At 49.5% G+C, this 22,872-nt stretch overlaps 1 protein-coding gene across 10 annotated transcripts in view; it reads right to left on the bottom strand.

Moving 5' to 3' along the window:
• The window catches only part of ppfia3 (PTPRF interacting protein alpha 3), a 241,101-nt gene extending 219,406 nt beyond the window's left edge, over window positions 1-21,695 (bottom strand). For 8 of the 10 annotated variants that reach the window (XM_041178004.1, XM_041177994.1, XM_041178001.1 and 5 more), the window contains exon 1: window positions 21,578-21,695. The gene's annotated coding sequence lies outside the window, so the exon portion shown is untranslated. Of the gene's footprint in view, window positions 1-13,678; window positions 13,758-20,677; window positions 20,779-21,577 lie in introns of those variants that run through there. The other 2 variants (XM_041177997.1, XM_041177995.1) reach the window with 2 other exon arrangements.
• Between the last annotated feature and the right edge of the window lie 1,177 nt (window positions 21,696-22,872).

Genomic DNA, 22,872 nt, shown 5'->3' with positions numbered 1-22,872 from the left:
AAGAATCTGGGTGTGTGTGTGTGTGTGTAAGAATCTGGGTGTTTTTGTTTGTGTGTGTGTGCGTGTCTGAGAAAGAATCTGGGTGTGTGTGTGTATGTGTGAGAGAAAGAATCTGGCTGTGTGTGTGTGTGCGTTTGTGTGAGAAAGAATCTGGGTGTGTGTGTGTGTGAAAGAATCTGGGTGTGTGTGTGTGTGTGTGTGTAAGAATCTGGGAGTGTGTGTGTGTGTGTGTAAGAATCTGGGTGTGTGTGCGTGTCTGTGAGAAAGAATCTGGGTGTGTGTGTGTGTCTGTGAGAAAGAATCTGGGTATGTGTGTGTGTCTGAGAAAGAATCTGGGGGTGTGTGCGTGTGTGTGAGAAAGAATCTGGGCGTGTGTGTGTGTGAGAAAGAATCTGGGCGTGTGTGTGTGTGAGAAAGAATCTGGGCGTGTGTGTGTGTGAGAGAAAGAATCTGGGCGTGTGTGTGTGTGAGAGAAAGAATCTGGGCGTGTGTGTGTGTGAGAGAAAGAATCTGGGCGTGTGTGTGTGTGAGAGAAAGAATCTGGGCGTGTGTGTGTGTGAGAGAAAGAAGCTGGGCGTGTGTGTGTGTGAGGGAAAGAAGCTGGGCGTGTGTGTGTGTGAGAGAAAGAAGCTGGGCGTGTGTGTGTGTGAGAGAAAGAAGCTGGGCGTGTGTGTGTGTGAGAGAAAGAAGCTGGGCGTGTGTGTGTGTGAGAGAAAGAAGCTGGGCGTGTGTGTGTGTGAGAGAAAGAAGCTGGGCGTGTGTGTGTGTGAGAGAAAGAAGCTGGGCGTGTGTGTGTGTGAGAGAAAGAAGCTGGGCGTGTGTGTGTGTGAGAGAAAGAAGCTGGGCGTGTGTGTGTGTGAGAGAAAGAATCTGGGTGTGTGTGTGTGTGAGAGAAAGAATCGGGGTGCGTGTATGTGTGTGTGTGTGTGTGTGTGAGAGAAAGAATCTGGGTGCGTGTGTGTGTGTGTGAGAGAAAGAATCTGGGTGCGTGTGTGTGTGTGTGAGAGAAAGAATCTGGGCGTGTGTGTGTGTGAGAGAAAGAACCTGGGCGTGTGTGTGTGTGAGAGAAAGAACCTGGGCGTGTGTGTGTGTGAGAGAAAGAACCTGGGCGTGTGTGTGTGTGAGAGAAAGAACCTGGGCGTGTGTGTGTGTGAGAGAAAGAACCTGGGCGTGTGTGTGTGTGAGAGAAAGAACCTGGGCGTGTGTGTGTGTGAGAGAAAGAACCTGGGCGTGTGTGTGTGTGAGAGAAAGAACCTGGGCGTGTGTGTGTGTGAGAGAAAGAACCTGGGCGTGTGTGTGTGTGAGAGAAAGAACCTGGGCGTGTGTGTGTGTGAGAGAAAGAACCTGGGCGTGTGTGTGTGTGAGAGAAAGAACCTGGGCGTGTGTGTGTGTGAGAGAAAGAACCTGGGCGTGTGTGTGTGTGTGTGAGAAAGAACCTGGGCGTGTGTGTGTGTGTGTGAGAAAGAACCTGGGCGTGTGTGTGTGTGTGTGAGAAAGAACCTGGGCGTGTGTGTGTGTGTGAGAGAAAGAACCTGGGCGTGTGTGTGTGTGTGAGAGAAAGAACCTGGGCGTGTGTGTGTGTGAGAGAAAGAACCTGGGCGTGTGTGTGTGTGAGAGAAAGAACCTGGGAGTGTGTGTGTGTGAGAGAAAGAACCTGGGCGTGTGTGTGTGTGAGAGAAAGAATCTGGGCGTGTGTGTGTGTGAGAGAAAGAATCTGGGCGTGTGTGTGTGTGAGAGAAAGAATCTGGGCGTGTGTGTGTGTGAGAGAAAGAATCTGGGCGTGTGTGTGTGTGAGAGAAAGAATCTGGGCGTGTGTGTGTGTGAGAGAAAGAGGCTGGGCGTGTGTGTGTGTGAGAGAAAGAGGCTGGGCGTGTGTGTGTGTGAGAGAAAGAATCTGGGTGTGTGTGTGTGTGAGAGAAAGAATCTGGGCTTGTGTGTGTGTGAGAGAAAGAATCTGGGCGTGTGTGTGTGTGAGAGAAAGAGGCTGGGCGTGTGTGTGTGTGAGAGAAAGAGGCTGGGCGTGTGTGTGTGTGAGAGAAAGAATCTGGGTGTGTGTGTGTGTGAGAGAAAGAATCGGGGTGCGTGTATGTGTGTGTGTGTGTGTGTGTGTGAGAGAAAGAACCTGGGCGCGTGTGTGTGTGTGTGAGAGAAAGAACCTGGGCGTGTGTGTGTGTGAGAGAAAGAACCTGGGCGTGTGTGTGTGTGAGAGAAAGAACCTGGGCGTGTGTGTGTGTGAGAGAAAGAACCTGGGCGTGTGTGTGTGTGAGAGAAAGAACCTGGGCGTGTGTGTGTGTGAGAGAAAGAACCTGGGCGTGTGTGTGTGTGAGAGAAAGAACCTGGGCGTGTGTGTGTGTGAGAGAAAGAACCTGGGCGTGTGTGTGTGTGAGAGAAAGAACCTGGGCGTGTGTGTGTGTGAGAGAAAGAACCTGGGCGTGTGTGTGTGTGAGAGAAAGAACCTGGGCGTGTGTGTGTGTGAGAGAAAGAACCTGGGCGTGTGTGTGTGTGAGAGAAAGAACCTGGGCGTGTGTGTGTGTGAGAGAAAGAACCTGGGCGTGTGTGTGTGTGAGAGAAAGAACCTGGGCGTGTGTGTGTGTGAGAGAAAGAACCTGGGCGTGTGTGTGTGTGAGAGAAAGAACCTGGGCGTGTGTGTGTGTGAGAGAAAGAACCTGGGCGTGTGCGTGTGTGAGAGAAAGAACCTGGGCGTGTGCGTGTGTGTGAGAAAGAACCTGTGTGTGTGTGTGTGTGTGTGTGTGTGTGTGAGAGAAAGAATCTGGGTGTGTGTGTGTGTGTGTGTGAGAGAAAGAATCTGGGTGTGTGTGTGTGTGTGTGTGTGAGAGAAAGAATCTGGGTGTGTGTGTGTGTGTGTGTGTGTGAGAGAAAGAATCTGGGTGTGTGTGTGTGTGTGTGTGTGAGAGAAAGAATCTGGGTGTGTGTGTGTGTGTGTGTGTGTGAGAGAAAGAATCTGGGTGTGTGTGTGTGTGTGTGTGAGAGAAAGAACCTGGGCGTGTGTGTGTGTGAGAGAAAGAACCTGGGCGTGTGTGTGAGAAAGAACCTGTGTGTGTGTGTGTGTGTGTGTGTGTGTGTGTGTGAGAGAGAAAGAACCTGTGTGTGTGTGTGTGTGTGTGTGTGTGTGTGAGAAAGAAAGAATCTGGGTGTGTGTGTGTGTGTGTGTGAGAGAAAGAATCTGGGTGTGTGTGTGTGTGTGTGTGTGTGTGTGAGAGAAAGAATCTGTGTGTGTGTGTGTGTGTGTGTGTGTGAGAGAAAGAATCTGGGGGTGTGTGTGTGTGTGTGTGTGAGAGAAAGAATCTGGGTGTGTGTGTGTGTGTGTTTGTGAGAGAAAGAATCTGGGTGTGTGTGTGTGTGTGTGTGTGTGAGAGAAAGAATCTGGGTGTGTGTGTGAGAAAGAACCTGTGTGTGAGTGTGTGTGTGTGTGTGAGAAAAAATCTGGGTGTGTGTGTGTGTGTGTGTGTGTGTGTGTGAGAAAAAATCTGGGTGTGTGTGTGTGTGTGTGTGTGTGTGTGTGAGAAAAAATCTGGGGGTGTGTGTGTGTGTGTGTGTGTGTGAGAAAGAATCTGGGTGGGTGGGTGTGTGAGAAAGAATCTGGGTGGGTGGGTGTGTGAGAAAGAATCTGGGTGGGTGGGTGTGTGAGAAAGAATCTGGGTGGGTGGGTGTGTGAGAAAGAATCTGGGTGGGTGGGTGTGTGAGAAAGAATCTGGGTGGGTGGGTGTGTGAGAAAGAATCTGGGTGGGTGGGTGTGTGAGAAAGAATCTGGGTGGGTGGGTGTGTGAGAAAGAATCTGGGTGGGTGGGTGTGTGAGAAAGAATCTGGGTGGGTGGGTGTGTGAGAAAGAATCTGGGTGGGTGGGTGTGTGAGAAAGAATCTGGGTGGGTGGGTGTGTGAGAAAGAATCTGGGTGGGTGGGTGTGTGAGAAAGAATCTGGGTGGGTGGGTGTGTGAGAAAGAATCTGGGTGGGTGGGTGTGTGAGAAAGAATCTGGGTGGGTGGGTGTGTGAGAAAGAATCTGGGTGGGTGTGTGAGAAAGAATCTGGGTGGGTGTGTGAGAAAGAATCTGGGTGGGTGTGTGAGAAAGAATCTGGGTGGGTGTGTGAGAAAGAATCTGGGTGGGTGTGTGAGAAAGAATCTGGGTGGGTGTGTGAGAAAGAATCTGGGTGGGTGTGTGAGGAAGAATCTGGGTGGGTGTGTGAGGAAGAATCTGGGTGGGTGTGTGAGAAAGAATCTGGGTGGGTGTGTGAGAAAGAATCTGGGTGGGTGTGTGAGAAAGAATCTGGGTGGGTGTGTGAGAAAGAATCTGGGTGGGTGTGTGAGAAAGAATCTGGGTGGGTGTGTGAGAAAGAATCTGGGTGGGTGTGTGAGAAAGAATCTGGGTGGGTGTGTGAGAAAGAATCTGGGTGGGTGTGTGAGAAAGAATCTGGGTGGGTGTGTGAGAAAGAATCTGGGTGGGTGTGTGAGAAAGAATCTGGGTGGGTGTGTGAGAAAGAATCTGGGTGGGTGTGTGAGAAAGAATCTGGGTGGGTGTGTGAGAAAGAATCTGGGTGGGTGTGTGAGAAAGAATCTGGGTGGGTGTGTGAGAAAGAATCTGGGTGGGTGTGTGAGAAAGAATCTGGGTGGGTGTGTGAGAAAGAATCTGGGTGGGTGTGTGAGAAAGAATCTGGGTGGGTGTGTGAGAAAGAATCTGGGTGGGTGTGTGAGAAAGAATCTGGGTGGGTGTGTGAGAAAGAATCTGGGTGGGTGTGTGAGAAAGAATCTGGGTGGGTGTGTGAGAAAGAATCTGGGTGGGTGTGTGAGAAAGAATCTGGGTGGGTGTGTGAGAAAGAATCTGGGTGGGTGTGTGAGAAAGAATCTGGGTGGGTGTGTGAGAAAGAATCTGGGTGGGTGTGTGAGAAAGAATCTGGGTGGGTGTGTGAGAAAGAATCTGGGTGGGTGTGTGAGAAAGAATCTGGGTGGGTGTGTGAGAAAGAATCTGGGTGGGTGTGTGCGAGAAAGAATCTGGGTGGGTGTGTGCGAGAAAGAATCTGGGTGGGTGTGTGCGAGAAAGAATCTGGGTGGGTGTGTGCGAGAAAGAATCTGGGTGGGTGTGTGTGTGTGTGTGTGTGAGAAAGAATCTGGGAGCGTGTGTGTGTGTGAGAAAGAATGTGTGTGTGTGTGTGTGTGTTTGTGTGTGTGTGTGTGAGAAAGAATCTGGGAGTGTGTGTGTGTGAGAAAGAATCTGGGAGTGTGTGTGTGTGTGAGAAAGAATCTGGGAGTGTGTGTGTGTGGGAAAGAATCTGGGTGTGTGTGTGGGAAAGAATCTGGGTGTGTGTGTGGGAAAGAATCTGGGTGTGTGTGTGGGAAAGAATCTGGGTGTGTGTGTGTGGGAAAGAATCTGGGTGTGTGTGTGTGGGAAAGAATCTGGGTGTGTGTGTGTGTGTGTGTGTGTGTGAGAAAGAATCTGGGTGTGTGTGTGTGTGTGTGAGAAAGAATCTGGGTGTGTGTGTGTGTCTGAGAAAGAATCTGGGAGCGTGTGTGTGTGTGAGAAAGAATCTGGGAGCGTGTGTGTGTGTGCGAAAGAATCTGGGAGTGTGTGTGTGTGTGTGTGTGTGTGTGCGAAAGAATCTGGGAGTGTGTGTGTGAGAGAAAGAATCTGGGAGTGTGTGTGTGTGTGAGAGAAAGAATCTGGGAGTGTGTGTGTGTGTGTGTGTGTGAGAGAAAGAATCTGGGAGTGTGTGTGTGTGTGTGTGTGTGTGTGTGAGAAAGAATTTGGGTGTGTGTGTGGGTGTGAGAAAGAATCTGGGTGTGTGCGTGTGTGAGAAAGAATCTGGGTGTGTGTGTGTGTGAGAAAGAATCTGGGTGTGTGTGTGTCTGAGAAAGAATCTGGGTGTGTGTGTGTCTGAGAAAGAATCTGGGTGTGTGTGTGTGTCTGAGAAAGAATCTGGGTGTGTGTGTGTGTCTGAGAAAGAATCTGGGTGTGTGTGTGTGTGTGTGTGAGAAAGAATCTGGGTGTGTGTGTGTGTGAGAAAGAATCTGGGTGTGTGTGTGTGTGTGAGAAAGAATCTGGGTGTGTGTGTGTGTGTGTGAGAAAGAATCTGGGTGTGTGTGTGTGTGAGTGTTTGTGTGAGAAAGAATCTGGGTGTGTGTGAGAAAGAATCTGGGTGTGTGTGTGTGTGAGTGTGTGTGTGTGTGTGACATCATCTGCAGTATGAGGAGTACGATTACAGGGCGTGCTGAACTGTCAGACATGCTGTCTTTCAGATCAGATGTCAAATGAAGACCTTGTCTGGCCACTCAGGTGGCTCTACTTCCAGAAGGGCTGGGAAATTCTCCCCAGGCTAACACTAATCCCTCCGCTAACACCAAATAGCAGATATCCTGGTCGTTATAATCACACTGCTGTTTATGGGAGCTTGCTGTACTTCAAATGGCTGCCACTTTTTCTGTCACAGCGAACACGCTCCAAAAAATGCTCCATTGGGATGTCCTGAAAGGCACTATAGAAATGCAAGTTTGCTCTTTCTGTCAGGCAACAGCTGTTGTGCTGCAACTATCTTCAGTGGCCCCTTCGCCAGTGAAAAGTGGAAAGGGAGGGAGGGAGGGAAGTCAGCCAGAGTTCCAATGCTTCCCAATGACCCCCTCCTGGAAAGTGGGAAACACAAGTAAGACCAGGATAAGACTCAACTGTGACGTACTGAGCTGTTCGTGGGCCACAAGCACCCCAACCTATCCCCCAGCAACAACCTCAGGCGGAATTAAAGAACTTGCATCTAGATTACAGAAACTACAAAATACCCCTAAAGTGATTCACTTCCAAAGCTGTAATGTAGGCAGACAATTTGGACACAGCAAGATCCCACAAACAGCAATGTGATGAACGACCAGATTTGTCTGATTTTCGAGTGAGGTCGGCTGAAGGAGAAACATGGCCCCAGAACGCCAAGGAGAACTCTCTTTCTTTCCATGGGATCTTTTACACCCACCCAAGCAGGGCCTCAGTTTAACATCTCATCCAAAAGGTTGCATCTCCCAACAGTGCAGCATTCCCTCAGTCCCCAAGCGAAGGTGTCAGCCTAGACCGCGTGCTAAACTCTCTGGAATGGGTCTTGAACCCAGGATTTTCAGACTCGGGTGAGAACCATGAAGGCCAGCTGGTGCTGGAAGAAGAGAAGGGTGACTGGGTTAATGCTGGGAATGGGCGAATTGTCTTATGAGGAAAGGTTGGACAGGTTAGGCTTGTATCCAATGGAGTTTAGAAGAATAAGAGGCAACTTGATTGAAACCTTTAAGATCCTGAGGGATCTTGACAGGGTGGATGTAGAAAGGATGTTTCCTCTTGTGGAAGGATCTAGAACTAGGGGGTCACTGTTTAAAAATAAGGGGGTCGCTCATTTAAGACACAGATGAGGAGAATTGTTTTTCCCTCACAGGGTTGAGAGTCTTTGGAACTCTCTTCCTCAAAAGGCAGTGGAAGCAGAGTCTTTGAATATTTTTAAGGCAGAGCGAGATAGATTCCTGATTAACAAGAGGGTGAAAGGTTATCGGGGGAGGTGCCAATCAGATCAGCCATGATCTTATTGAACGGCAGAGCAGACTTGAGGGACCGAATGGCCAACTCCTGCTCCTGGTTCATACGTTTGTACATTTGTAAGAAGAGGGTGATAAATGAGGCGGGGTGGGGGGAGAAGTGGGGGGGGTGAGTTGATTTTAAAAAAAACCCTCAGCTCGAGCTCCTGTTCTCTGGGAAAGGTTTAACAATGTACCAGCTGCTGACTCTCGACACATTTATTTTATCGTCACGCACTTTGCATAACGGGAAGCGTTTATAGATGCTCAGCTGAAATAATCGTCGCATCTGCAGCAGTTCGGGAAGGAGGCTGGTCAGCACCTTCACAAGGGGCAACACGGGGTGGGTAACAAATGCTGGCCTAGCCAGCGACACCCACCATCCTGGGAGAGAATAAAGGAAATCGGCCATTTTAGTGCCTGTTTCCCCGTCAGTGTTCAGTAGCGCCTTTACCCGGACTAGCCGACACCCGGCTCCGGTATTACTGTCCGCCCCCCCCACCGGCACCCCCACCACCCACCCCACCCCCCCCACCCCCCCCGTCCCCATCCAAGCTAAACCGGGAGCGGGATCCACCAGGCGAGCATTCAGGAGGCTCGGCTTTAGCGCCGAGGGAATTTCAGGCCCATTCAGGCAACCCTGCCACACCAGGTAACCCCGGGGCTCCTGGTAATGGAGTCTGGGGCACAATAGGCCACAACCGCTCAACCCCCTAAACTAGCTGTGGTACTGATACCTCTCCGCTCACAACGAAGAGGCGTATATTAGCTGATGGTATGAGGACCGGGAGCAGGGGAGGGCACAGGTTTTAAGGTTTTGGACAAGGGGAGAACTTGTTATTTATAAACAAAAAAGGTGGTAAGCGGCAGTGACTCGCTGCTAGTGAGGGTGGTGAAGGCGGAGACGATCAACGGCTTCGAAACGAAACTGGACAGGAATTTGAAGGAAATAGACTTGCAGGGCTGCAGGAGAGAGCAGAGGCATGGGACTGACCGGGTTACTCTGCAGAGGGTCAGCATGGATTCGACGGGCTGAGCGGCCTCGTTCGGTGCCTGACCGAAGTTGCAGTAGGGAAACTGATCGTTTACTTCTGATTTTCTTTATTCTTTCGTGAGGCGTGGGCGTCACTGGCAAGGCCAGCGTTTGTTGCCCATCCCTAGTTGCCCTTGAGCTGAGTGGCTTGCAGAGGGGCAGTTAAGAGTCAACCACATCGCTGTGGGTCTGGAGTCACGTGTAGGCCAGACCGGGTGAGGGTGGCAGATTTCCTTCCCTAAAGGACGTCAGTGAACCAGATGGGTTTTTACAACAGGGGAGGTGGTGGCAGTGGTATTGTCACTGGACCAGTATCCCAGCGACCCAGGCAGGGTCATGCTCCGGGGACCTGGGTTTGAATCCCACCAAGGCAGATGATAAAATTTGAATTCAGTAAAAATCTGGATGACCGCAAAACCATCGCCAATTGTTGTAAAATAAAACCACCAACTGGGATCTGAACCCAGATCTCCAAAGGACTAGCCTGGGCCTCTGGGTTACTAACTCAGTCACATTACCACAACGCCATCAAGTCCCCTATATTTAATACAACTGCGTCTGTTTATGCTCCACACAAGCCTCTTCCCACCCCACAGCATCTCAGCGTATCCTTCTACTCCTTTCTCAAACATGTGTTTATTCAGCTACCTATTCTCCACCTAAACCACTGGCTTCATATTTTCCCCACTCTCTGGGTAAAGAATTTTCTCCTGAATTCCTTACCTGACTTCTTGGTGACTATCTTATATCTATGGCCCCTGGTTTTAATCTCCTCCACAAGTGGAAACACGTTCTCTATCTTTTCACCCTTTATAACCTTCAGGCCACCCTCAGCCCTGGGCTGTTTAGTCTCTCTCATTGGCTATAATCTCAGTATCAACCTTGTAAATCTTTTTAATACTTTCTCCAGTGGCTCTATATCCTTATTATAACAAGGCCACCAGAAATGAACACAGTACCCCAAGTGTGATCTATCTAAGGCTCTATGTAAGGTTCTCCGCTTTTCAAGAGCTTTGTTTGCACATCTTATGACATAGAATGAAAAGTTCAGGAACTAAGAGGGTTGCTAATTACAGGTACAGCGAAAAAGATAGCCAAGTACGGACATTGGAAACAAAGAGTCAATAACCTTGGCCTGGCAATATGTTAGACATTAGCGTAGTGGTAATGGCTCTGGATTTTATTTTTAATTCATTCATAGGATGTGGGCTTCGCTGGCTAGGCCAGTATTTATTGCCCATCCCTAGTTGCCCTTGAGAAGGTGGTGGTGAGCTGCCTTCTTGAACCGCTGCAGTCCATGTGGTGTAGGTACACCCACAGTGCTGTTAGGCAGGGAGTTCCAGGATTTTGACCCAGCAACAGTGAAGGAACGGCGATATATTTCCAAGTCAGGATGGGGAGTGGCTCGGAGGGGGACTTCCAGGTGGTGGTGTTCCCCATGTGTCTGCTGCCCTGGACTAGTGATCCAGAGGCCCAGGGTGATGTTCTGGGTTCACGTGTTCAAATCCCACTACTGCAGGTGGTGTGATTTAAATTCAATTAATTAATAAATCTGGAATTGAAAAGCTAACCCCTGTAATGGCGACCATAAATCTATCAATTGTCATTAAAAAAAAAACCCATCTGGGTTCACCAATGCCCTTTAGGGAAGGAAATCTGCCGTCCTTTCCTGGTCTGGCCTACACGTGACTCCAGATCCACAGCAATGTGGTTGACTCATGAAATGGCCACTCGGTTAGAGGGCAGTTAGGGATGGGCAACAAATGCTGGCCTCGCCAGCGACACCTACAGCCCATGAAAGAAATAAGGAACAAGAACCAAAAATACCTGGAAAAACTCAGCAGGTCCAGCAGCATCTGTGGAGAGGGACACAGTTAACGTTTCGAGTCTGAATGACCCTTCAACAGAACTAAGTAAAAATAGAAAAGAGGTAAAAGATTAAGCTGGTTTAAGGGGGGGGTGGTGGGACAGGTAGAGCTGGATAGAGGGCCAGTGATAGGTGGAGATAACCAAAAGATGTCACAGACAAAAGGACAAAGAGGTGTTGACAGTGGAAAGAAATAAGGAAATTGAATTGAGGGTGAAAGCAGAAAGAAATGCAGATGGGATATGGGCTGAGGGAGGCTTCAAGAAGCAAGGCGTTGCCAACAGACCCACTAAGGCCATTTTGAAAATGAACGAACAAACCCATACCACTTCCTCTGGTGATTTGTATATCCGCAGCCCTGGATCTTTCTGCTCCTCAATCCCACTTAGACTCTTATTTCCCAACGAATATATGGCACTGTCTAAAGGGAACCAAGGTAAGAGGAGCAACACGCACACTTTATTCAGGGTCACAAATACGTGATGCAGGTCCAGCTCTGCGGAGTTTTTAACTTCACTGCCCAACTGCAAGCGGCTGCAGATACTCCAGCACAGTCTGCAAGAGGGCAATGCACTGAGGGAGAAACAGATCGCTAGACAAGCCTCCCATTCCTTTCTTTTGGAAACACCCTCTCAAGGTCCTGCAGCTCCACAAGTAGCTGTCTGATCATTAGTACAGTATTTTCAAAGCCCACTCTGCGTACATAATGCCAACTGCCAAAGCACAATGCAAACCGCAAGTCTCACGCATCATACACACACATAACATACCACACACACACATACATAACATGCCACAAATCGCATACACTGTTGAGACCCACACACACACACGTGCACACTCACACACGCACACACACAGACAGACGCGCGCGCACACACACAGACACGCGCGCGCACACACACACAGACACGCGCGCGCACACACACACAGACACGCGCGCGCACACACACACGCAGACACGCGCGCGCACGCGCACGCAGACACGCGCGCGCGCGCGCACGCAGACACGCGCGCGCGCACGCAGACACGCGCGCGCGCGCAGGCAGACACACGCGCGCGCGCAGGCAGACACGCGCGCGCGCAGACAGACACGCGCGCGCGCGCAGACAGACACGCGCGCGCGCGCAGACAGACACGCGCGCGCGCGCAGACAGACACGCGCGCGCGCGCAGACAGACACGCGCGCGCGCGCAGACAGACACGCGCGCGCACACACGCGCGCACACACACACAGACACACGCGCGCACACACACACAGACACACGCGCGCACACACACACAGACACACGCGCGCACACACACACAGACACACGCGCGCACACACACACAGACACACGCGCGCACACACACACAGACACACGCGCGCACACACACACAGACACACGCGCGCACACACACACAGACACACGCGCGCACACACACACAGACACACGCGCGCACACACACACAGACACACGCGCGCACACACACAGACACACGCGCGCACACACACAGACACACGCGCGCACACACACAGACACACGCGCACACACACAGACACACGCGCGCACACACACAGACACACACGCGCACACACACAGACACACACGCGCACACACACAGACACACGCGCACACACACAGACACACGCGCACACACACAGACACGCGCGCACACACACAGACACGCGCGCACACACACAGACACGCGCACACACACAGACACACGCGCACACACACAGACACACGCGCACACACACAGACACACGCGCACACACACAGACACACGCGCACACACACACAGACACACGCGCACACACACACAGACACACGCGCACAGACACACAGACACACGCGCACAGACACACAGACACACGCGCACACACACACAGACACACGCGCACACACACACAGACACACGCGCACACACACACAGACACACGCGCACACACACACAGACACACGCGCGCACACACACAGACACACGCGCGCACACACACAGACACACGCGCGCACACACACAGACACACGCGCACACACAGACACACGCGCACACACACACAGACACACGCGCACACACACACAGACACACGCGCACACACACACAGACACACGCGCACACACACACAGACACACGCGCACACACACACAGACACACGCGCACACACACACACACACGCGCACACGCACACACACACACAGACACACGCGCACACACACACAGACACACGCGCACACACACACAGACACACATGCACACACACACAGACACACTCGCACACACACACAGACACACTCGCACACACACACAGACACACGCGCACACACACACAGACACACGCGCACACACACACAGACACACGCGCACACACACACAGACACATGCGCACACACACACAGACACATGTGCACACACACACAGACACACGCGCACACACACAGACACTCTGATACGAGATCTACCAGCCATTCAACCTTGAAAAACTGCTGCTGCCCCCTCATAAGACAATGTCTGTCTGTTCTCTGCTCAACTGCTTCATTCTGTAACACCGGGTTAGGTGCTACATGCATGTTTGCTTGCAGCCTGTGTCACTCCAAAAAATTCGCTTCATGGGATGAGAAAAGTGGAGGTTGGATGGGGGGTGGGGGGGGGGGGGGGGGGGGGGGGGGGGGGGGTGGTGGGATCACAATCTAAAACCAGAATGTGTAAGGGGACCACCAAAAGAGCAATTTCTTTAAACGAAAATTCTAACTGAAGTGTCAGCCAGGTAGAGGCAAATCAGCCCCAAATTAGGTCTGCAGGTGTGGAGGCAAAAGCAAAGGAAGGTAACAGGCTCGGCAGAGGGGATAGGGTCATTGACCAACTGGGTCAATAGTGAAAAGGCTGTGGCCAGAGAGTCTGCAGGAACTACAGTGTTGGGAGCAGAGGTACCATCACAAAGAGAGGGGACAAATTGATCGAGGATGCCAACACAAAAAAAAGGGGTGAGTTTGAGACAACGCGAGGAAGCAGTCAGGGGGGTGGGGGGGGTTATGTACAGGATGTAACTTGGCATCAGTTGGGAGAAATGTTTTATCCACTCTCAACTTGCAACAATCTTTGTTCACAAGACAAGAAGTGGCGATGGGTGTGGAAGGGTCGCTGGTGAACTCTCTCTCCCAGTTAACCTCCATGTATCTGGAAGCAAGTTAGTCACTTTGGCTGGGATTTTCCAATCCCGCCAAAGGCCAATGGGACTCTTACCTCACCAAATTGGAAAATCATGGCCTTTGCGTGATCCACTTGGTGGGAAATTTAACTTCATTTTGCATTTTCTGGAAGTCTGAGGAGATGTGAAAATAAAAATGAACATGTTCTTAAACAACGGAAAAGCTCCGGAACTGAACTGCAATCATCCCAAAGATTCCTTGCTCCCGTTCTCTAGTCGATTACATGTGTGACCTCAGAGAGCACAGTCACCATGTGAACCTTTTCACATTGAGGGCAGAAGAAAAAAAGGAGGGATAGGGCCATTCGACCCTTCAAAGCAGCTCTGCCAATAAATACGAACATGGCTGACGATCTACCTCAACTCCACTTTCCCATCCATTTCCCATATCACTTGACCTCCTGACAGAGCAAAGATCTGTCTATCCCAGTCTTGAAGACTCTCAACGAGTGAGCATCCCCAACCCTCCAGGGTACGGAATTCCAAAGGTTCACGATGCTCTGAGTGAAGTCATTTCCACTCAACTCCAGTCCGAAATGATCAACCCCCTTTACCCTGAGTCTGTGACCCTGAGCACTATAGTCCTCTCACCAACACTTTACACTTCTGGTATCTTGGGCAGGGTGGGGAGGGGGTTGGGGTGGTAGAAAGGAGGGAGAAAAAGCATGGAATTGGCCAATACTCACCTAGACATTCACTGCGGTACAATCCAGTTGTCTACTCTTGGGGCAGTTCACAGTTGCCCTGTTCTATCTTATCGACTCTCCTCCCACTCACTCACTCACAGCAGAGAGAAAAAGTCTTTTGCTCTTATCACTTTACAGACCCTTGCACACATGTCATGTCTCAATGCATTCAGTTGGAATAAGGAAAAAGTGCCACTGAAATGGCAAGTGATAAATGATGATTAACAAGCAAATTGTGTCAGCCGTAGCTCAGTGGGTGGCACTCTCACTGCTGAGTCATTAGGCTGTGGGTTCAAGTCCCACCCCAGGACCTCAACACAAGAATCAAGGCTGACACTCCAGTGCACCACCGAGAGAGTGCTTAACCGTTGCAGGGGGCTGTCTTTTGGACCAGAGATTTGGCCATCTCAGCTGGGTGGATAAAGACCTATGGACACTATTTTGATGAAGAGCAGGGGAGTTATCCCCGGACTCCTGCTCAAAATATATTCCTTCACTATCTGATCATTATGGTATTGTGGCATTTGAGGGTTTACTGTGCACGTTTTGGCTGTTGTTTCTGACTTTACAACAGTGACTACACTACAAAACTACTTAACGGGCTGTAAAGCACTTTCAGGCCTCCTTTGGTTGTGAAAGGTGCTATATAAATGTAGGTCTTTTTTGTATAACATCTAAATAGGACGCAGAAGGCAGCAGTAGAATAAATGGAGTAATTACATCTTGGTAGGGGAAGATATTTTGTTCCATCACATGGGCTATCAGATGGCCATGAAGCACCAACCTTCACTGAACTGATTGGTGCTCTCCTGATATTGGAGGATTGCCAAATAGTGACAATGCTGCCCACACAATACCTGTCCTGGGAGTGTTTGATGGGGACAGTGTAGAGGGAACTTTACTCTGTATCTAACCCTGTGCTGTACCTGTCCTGGGAGGGTTTGATGGGGACAGTGTAGAGGGAGTTTTACTCTGTACCTAACCCTGTGCTGTACCTGTCCTGGGAGTGTTTGATGGGGACAGTGTAGAGGGAGCTTTACTCTGTATCTAACCCCGTGCTGTACCTGTCCTGGGAGTGTTTGATGGGGACAGTGTACAGAGAGCTTTACTCTGTATCTAACCCCGTGCTGTACCTGCCCTGGGAGGGTTTGATGGGGACAGTGTAGAGGGAGCTTTACTCTGTATCTAACCCCGTGCTGTACCTGTCCTGGGAGTGTTTGATGGGGACAGTGTAGAGGGAGTTTTACTCTGTATCTAGCCCTGTGCTGTACCTGTCCTGGGAGTGTTTGATGGGGACAGTGTAGAGGGAGCTTTACTCTGTATCTAACCCCGTGCTGTACCTGTCCTGGGAGTGTTTGATGGGGACAGTGTAGAGGGAGTTTTACTCTGTATCTAACCCTGTGCTGTACCTGTCCTGGGAGTGTTTGATGGGGACAGTGTAGAGGGGGCTTTACTCTGTATCTAACCCCGTGCTGTACCTGTCCTGGGAGTGTTTGATGGAGACAGTGTAGAGGGAGCTTTACTCTGTATCTAACCCCGTGCTGTACCTGCCCTGGGAGTGTTTGATGGGGACAGTGTAGAGGGAGCTTTACTCTGTATCTAACCCCGTGCTGTACCTGCCCTGGGAGTGTTTGATGGGGACAGTGTAGAGGGAGCTTTACTCTGTATCTAACCCCGTGCTGTACCTGTCCTGGGAGTGTTTGATGGGGACAGTGTAGAGGGAGTTTTACTCGGTATGTAACCCCGTGCTGTACCTGTCCTGGGAGTGTTTGATGGGGACAGTGTAGAGGGAGGTTTACTCTCTATCTAACCCCGTGCTGTACCTGTCCTGGAAGTGTTTGATGGGGACAGTGTAGAGGGAGGTTTACTCTCTATCTAACCCCGTGCTGTACCTGTCCTGGAAGTGTTTGATGGGGACAGTGTACAGAGAGCTTTACTCTGTAACTAACCCCGTGCTGTACCTGCCCTGGGAGTGTTTGATGGGGACGGTGTAGAGGGAACTTTACTCTGTATCTAACCCCGTGCTGTACCTGTCCTGGGAGGGTTTGATAAGCACAGTGTAGAGGGAGCTTTACTCTGTATCTAACCCTGTGCTGTACCTGTCCTGGGAGTGTTTGATGGGGACAGTGTAGAGGGAGATTTACTCTGTATCTAACCCCGTGCTGTACCTGTCCTGGGAGTGTTTGATGGGGACAGTGTAGAGGAAGCTTTACTCTGTATCTAACCCTGTGTGTACCTGTCCTGGGAGTGTTTGATGGGGACAGTGTAGAGGGAGCTTTACTCTGTATCTAACCCCGTGCTGTACCTGTCCTGGGAGTGTTTGATGGGGACAGTGTAGAGGGAGTTTTACTCGGTATGTAACCCCGTGCTGTACCTGCCCTGGGAGTGTTTGATGGGGACAGTGTAGAGGTAGATTTACTCTGTATCTAACCCCATGCTGTACCTGTCCTGGGAGTGTTTGATGGGGACAGTGTAGAGGGAGATTTACTCTGTATCTAACCCCGTGCTGTACCTGTCCTGGGAGTGTTTGATGGGGACAGTGTAGAGGAAGCTTTACTCTGTATCTAACCCTGTGTGTACCTGTCCTGGGAGTGTTTGATGGGGACAGTGTAGAGGGAGCTTTACTCTGTATCTAACCCTGTGCTGTACCTGTCCTGGGAGTGTTTGATGGGGACAGTGTAGAGGGAGTTTTACTCGGTATGTAACCCCGTGCTGTATCTGACCTATGAAACCTAGGTACTAACAAGAGTGTTAAAAATAATGGAAAAGTGTTCCATTCCCAAAATGTGGCATCTTTAACCCTTAAGACCATAAATATTCACTAATAAATATACCTAAAACAATCTTAGGAAATATCAGGAACAGCCCAGGATGGAAGGAACAGAGAAAATAAATCAGTGAGAGGGCCATCTCCCTGTGGCAGCTTTTGTAATGAGTGACGAGTGACAGGGCCTCTGCTTCAGAGAATGCTATGTCGGCAGAGGTGGTGGGGGGAAGAATACATAGAAACAAATGCCGTGTAAGGACACACTTTCTCATTCATTTGTCCAGAGGCTGCTTGGTGTGATGGTGTGTGAAGCAACCGCAGGGCGAGACAAGAGCTCCATATCAGTCTATATCCGAGCAATGAACACTCCAAATACCGATCTGCCGCTTCTACACATGCTCAACAGCACTTGCTCCAAAGCATTTTATGTCAACCCACTGTCAGAAGACTGTCTCTCTGCACCTTTTTGTTCGCTTCTCAAAGACGGCAAATTATTTTGCTACTTAGCAGAGGCTGGATTGGGTCGTGTGTGTCACATAACACCTCTCTCTCTCAAACTCTCCATGCCATACTCCTCCTGGCTGTTTTTAGCACCTTCCATACAGGGCAGCCTTCCCCACTCCCATCACCACCCCCCAAAAGGACGTTTGTACGCTGTGCCCCACCCTTCACCAATGCAAAGAGGTGCGAGAGCGCACAGGGTGCCCTCTCTTCCTCAGAATGAGTAGCCAAGGCCAAGAACACCAAGTGCAGGTCATCGCAAACACAAACTGCAAGTCTGGAAAGACAAAACCTATAAATAACTGTGTCACTCTGTGTTCTCTCACAGTTCAACCAGGATAATTATGTGAAAATGTCACAATTTATCCCACAATACCATCTGGTCACACTACCTCACCGACACACTGTCCCTCTGCCCGTCAACATCAAATTACTCCATGGAGTCCACTTCAGCCCTACATTCTGGATTCTTCCAGATTCTGGTCCTTTGTTTATTTCCCATTCCCTTTACTTCCATGGTGATGGCAAACTGTTTGGCCGCCCCTCACCCGACAGCCTCACCTTTAGACGCCAGTTTAAAATCCACCTCGTGGACCACATTTTCAGCCACTTTGTCTTGGTTAGAGAAAGAACTCGCATTTCTATAGTGCCTTAGGATGTCTCAAAGCGCTTCCCAGCCAACTGAGTACTTTTGAAGTGCGGTGCCTGTGCTAATGTAGGAAACTGTCCAGGATCCTGTGATGCTACGCTATGTTCAAGGTACTGAATAAATACAAACAGTTGGTGGGCTTTATTAAAGACCCAGTGGGGAACAAATTAAAGATTATACCTTGCGAGTTAGCTGTGGCTCACTCAGAGTCGCAAGGCTCTGGGTTCAGGTCCCACAAGACTTTAGCACAAAAGTCCTGGCTGACACTGGAGTGCTGCCCTGAAGGAGGTGCCAATTTTCGGATGAGGCGTTAGTCTGGGGTGATGCTCAGGTAGGTATAAAAGACCCCACGGCTCTATTCCGAAGAACAGAAGGGGCGTTATCCCCAGTGTCTTGGCCAATGTTCATCCATCAACCAACAACACAAAAAAACAGGTTATTTGGTTTTTAACAAATTGCTGTTCGTTCGGGCTTGCTGAGTGCAAATTGGTTGCCAGGTTTCCTGCAATACAACACTTCAAAAGTATTTCATTGGCTGTAAAGCATTTTGGCCTGGTGGTCGTGAAAGGCACTATATAAATGCAAGTCTGGTGGTTTCTTAACATTGCACTTTCCCAAAATCCTGATGACAACACAGTCACTCTCAGGGTCATGTGGCACCCTCCCTTTACTACATCAGTACATTTCCAACAAAATCTGTTTTGTTGACTATTAAAGTTAATGTCGATTGTTCCCAGATCGATCTGGCAGTAGTAAACTGCTGACAAATTATTTTATTCCAAAAACAATTTGTTTTACTGAATTCAGGAGCATCTTAGCTTCCTGTAGACAAAAACGATTAGGGCACTGCGCAATGGCAGGTTAACAACACCCCGAACAAACTGACCATTGTTCGCCTGGATTATGCCTTGGTGGCTGGTTTAATCAAACTAAAACTCACTCAGTGTGAATTTTAGTTTTGGACGGATTAGAGAGCACAATCCACCACAAGTGGACAGGCAGATACCATGTGCCACCCTTATACCTTGCAGCCTCTGACAAGATGACTATATCCCCTTGCCTCTACTTCACTATGAGTCACACACAGAGAGAGAGAGAGAGAAAGAGAGCTACTTTCACCACAGTGTCACTTGAAAGAAAAAAACTGCTGACTACAACATTTATTTATTCATTCAACGTGAATGAATTAATCATTAAATGAGCCAAAAGAAGAGCAAACCATTAGCTCCAGCACTGAAGTACTGAGCTTCTGACTTGGGAATTCAAGTTCAAATCCATTTGGACATGCCTCTGCACGGGCGGGCTTCACAATCCCATCGGGAGGAAGGGGGAAAGGGGGAAGTTCTCAGAGGTAAGCAAGAGGTCAGGCTGATTGGTGACGGCTTCCATGAAGATGACTGCAAGCTTGACAATATTACTCATCCAGTGAAGGACGCCGGGAAGTACTACACAGAACATTGAGCACAGAAACAAGCCATTCGGCCCATCTAGTCCATGCTGGCACTTATGCTCTGTAAGAGCCTCCTCCCCAGCCCTCTTAGTCTCACTCTATCAGCATCCTGGGAAAAGATTTTCCTCTTTAAAGAAAAACTCAATTCCTAAAATAATTGACTAACCATTGGGAAAACGAATCACCTCAAAATCGTATTTGTCATTTTTAAAAGAATGACAGATAAAACAGCAGCTAACTACCGTGTACTTAATGCAAATATGAGTGTCACTCGGATATACAAATGCTGTGTGATATACAAATACATAGACATGGACCCATTATGCATCGGTTCGCCTCCAGACCCACACTATAAAAAGTGTTCTCCTCCACGAGTGAAGGGAGGCTGAACATTGTCACCAGTCACCTTATAAAATATATCTACAGAACTCCTGATTGTTTCTCCAATGCATCCATCATATGGTCTGCAGACCAACACATCACAATTATATTCCGAGTTAATCACTGCAGAGAAGCCGTTCAAATACCAGTGGGGCACAATATAGTTATGATAAACCCAGCGCATTGAAGGGAATCATGTGTGACTATGTAGTTGCTGGTAATGAATTGCTCGCCTACAAATCACGATAAGCAACAATAATCATTGATACAAACTCGCTGGAGGTAGCCAGATGAATTCGAATCCCGTGCATTCTGAAGTAGCAGTGAATTTGCTGATTTTTTTTAAAAAAAATTTATAAACACTGCATTTTAAAAAGGGCATGGTCGGGACCGAGTCACCAACCAGTAATGGAAGCAAGTCAGTGATATATGGGTTTAAATCACTGACAGGAGATGTTAGCAACCAAAGGGGGGTGCAGCAGATGCAGGTATTAAAAAAGCATCACGTTTTAACAGGACTGCACATTTAAATGCAGAAGGTAGGGGAAACATATTATGTCTATATAATATATATATATAAATCGCCCCCTTCGATCTTACCAATCATTCCTTACGCAATTACTGAAACCGTGCATCGGTTTTTGGACTCGATTTTTTGGTGCACAGATCACCGAGTCTGAAACCCGGTCCATCTCGACATGACAGGGATCCAATTGAAAATATAAGGGGTGTGTGTGTGTGTGTGTGTGTGTTAAATCATTGCAACATAGTGTGATCGCCTGCAACACACACACAGACCCTCCAATTTTCAAAACGAAACTATTCGTATTTCCAAAAGATACATTTGCAGACGGACACATTTGTATCTGGTTCTGTGGGTTACAGATGGGGCTTTGATCCAGATGCAAAAGTGCATTTTGCACCGTCTCACCCTCCCCTTCAAATATACACACACACACATATATATATATATATATAAAAGAGGCAGGCACATCGCCTTCAGCCCCACAAATCATGGTATTCACCCTTCATCCTACATCAGGATCGGCAACATCTCTCTCAGCAGAATGTCAGTGGGGTAGGGGAATGGTGGAGTGGGTTGGGGGGGGGGGGGGGAGAGAAAGGCTGGGTGGGTAGGTAGGTGGGTGGATGGGTGGTCAGGCTTCCAGACACACACACACACACACACACACACACACATATCCCCCCCACCCCCACCCCCACCCACACATCCACGAAAAGAGATCCCAACCTTTCAGCAAGTGGTCATACTTTTCCGCACGTTTGGATGGAATACATACATATATATAAAAAAAATAAAAAAACGAAAGGATGGTGAGATTGGGGCACAATAATAGAAATCTCAGCACTCCTCCCCCATTCCCATTTCCCTTTCCCAGACCAAAGGTGCTTGCAAGTGATTCAGAATTAAATCCTTTTGGAAAAAGCGTCCCCACATCAAACCATCCCCACAATTGCATGCATTTGAGACATACTCACATCTGCAAGCCAAGGTTCCAGCTTCTCGCCCTCTCCTGCTCCCAGCTTTTTACACCCCCCCCCCCCTTTCTTTTCCACTTTATACCTGCATTCCACCCCTGCAATCTTTAAGGGGAGGGGGGATTTCCAGCAATTGCAATTAAATCCCCCCCCCCTTTCCCCCCCCCAAAAAACAAAATTAAAGAGCTCTCACTCATCCACTACTTCCCATTGAAAAAAAAAGGGAGACACTGTGTTCCCAGAATCCGTCCCTGCAATGCCCGCCCACCTTGACTCCAAAGGGAACCAAGTTGGAGCCCATGTCGGATCAGCTGCGGAGCCCGCCCGGACGTCAATCAGCCTGACGGACAGGCGCGCCGACCAATCGCCCGCCAGCGCTGCCGAGTCCCGGCGAAAGGGTGGGCGGCCACCGGCCTGACTGACAAGCGGCGCCGGCCAGTGGGCGGAGGGCGAGCGTGTTGGCCAATGAGGCTGGGGCGGAGGCGGGACTCCAAATAGGGATGATGTCATGCTCGAAGTGGGTAATGTCATTTCAGGGCTGGGCCAGGTGCAGTAACCTGGGGGTTGGGGGGAAGATCCGAACTCAAGACTCCTGCAGCCTGCAATGGTGCCAAATAAATCTCCTCCACACAAGGCATCGAGGGCTTAAAGTAGTATTGGGTGAGGAAGGGTGGGGGCTGGGGGTGGCATTCAAAAAAAAAAATAAGCATTGCTATCCTTTTGCATGCAGCCAGCCTGAATGGCCCATTCAGAAATAAATTGTTGAATTCAGAATTCTGGACAGGGACCATTCAATTAAGAGGTTTTATTTCCCAAGTGGAATACCCTTGGAAATTCAATGAAAACTCCTGTCATCCGAAGAGAGGGGTGGGTGGGGGGGGGAAATTTTTTTTTGCAGGGGCTGTGGGGCAAGGGGCTGGGATTAGCTGAGCTGCTCTCGCAGAGAGCTGGCGTGAACATGAAGGGCCGAACGGCCTCCTTTTGTGCCGGGACCGTTCGATGATCTGAACTGACAGTTAACGGGTCGTGGTTGGAAAATACAGGGTTTCGCCGCTCCAAGTTTTAGACCGCCCGGTCTCTTTTCTAGCGTTGCCAGACCTGCCCATGCACTTGCAGCATTTTTTTTTAATTTCAGGGTTCCAACATGGACAGAGTCTTTTTTTTTTAATATTTGCACTTCACTTGCAAATTGTTATGCCGCACAGATTCCTTGTAACATCAATTTAATTTAGGAGGTCCAGCCTAGTACACACAGTGTAGCACAATCAGTTCTGATCAGTTCTGTCATGTTGTCT

This window comes from Carcharodon carcharias, chromosome 31 (assembly GCF_017639515.1).
Source record: "Carcharodon carcharias isolate sCarCar2 chromosome 31, sCarCar2.pri, whole genome shotgun sequence".
NCBI classification, from domain to species: Eukaryota; Metazoa; Chordata; class Chondrichthyes; order Lamniformes; family Lamnidae; genus Carcharodon; species Carcharodon carcharias.
This window is presented reverse-complemented; position numbering and strand designations above follow the sequence as displayed.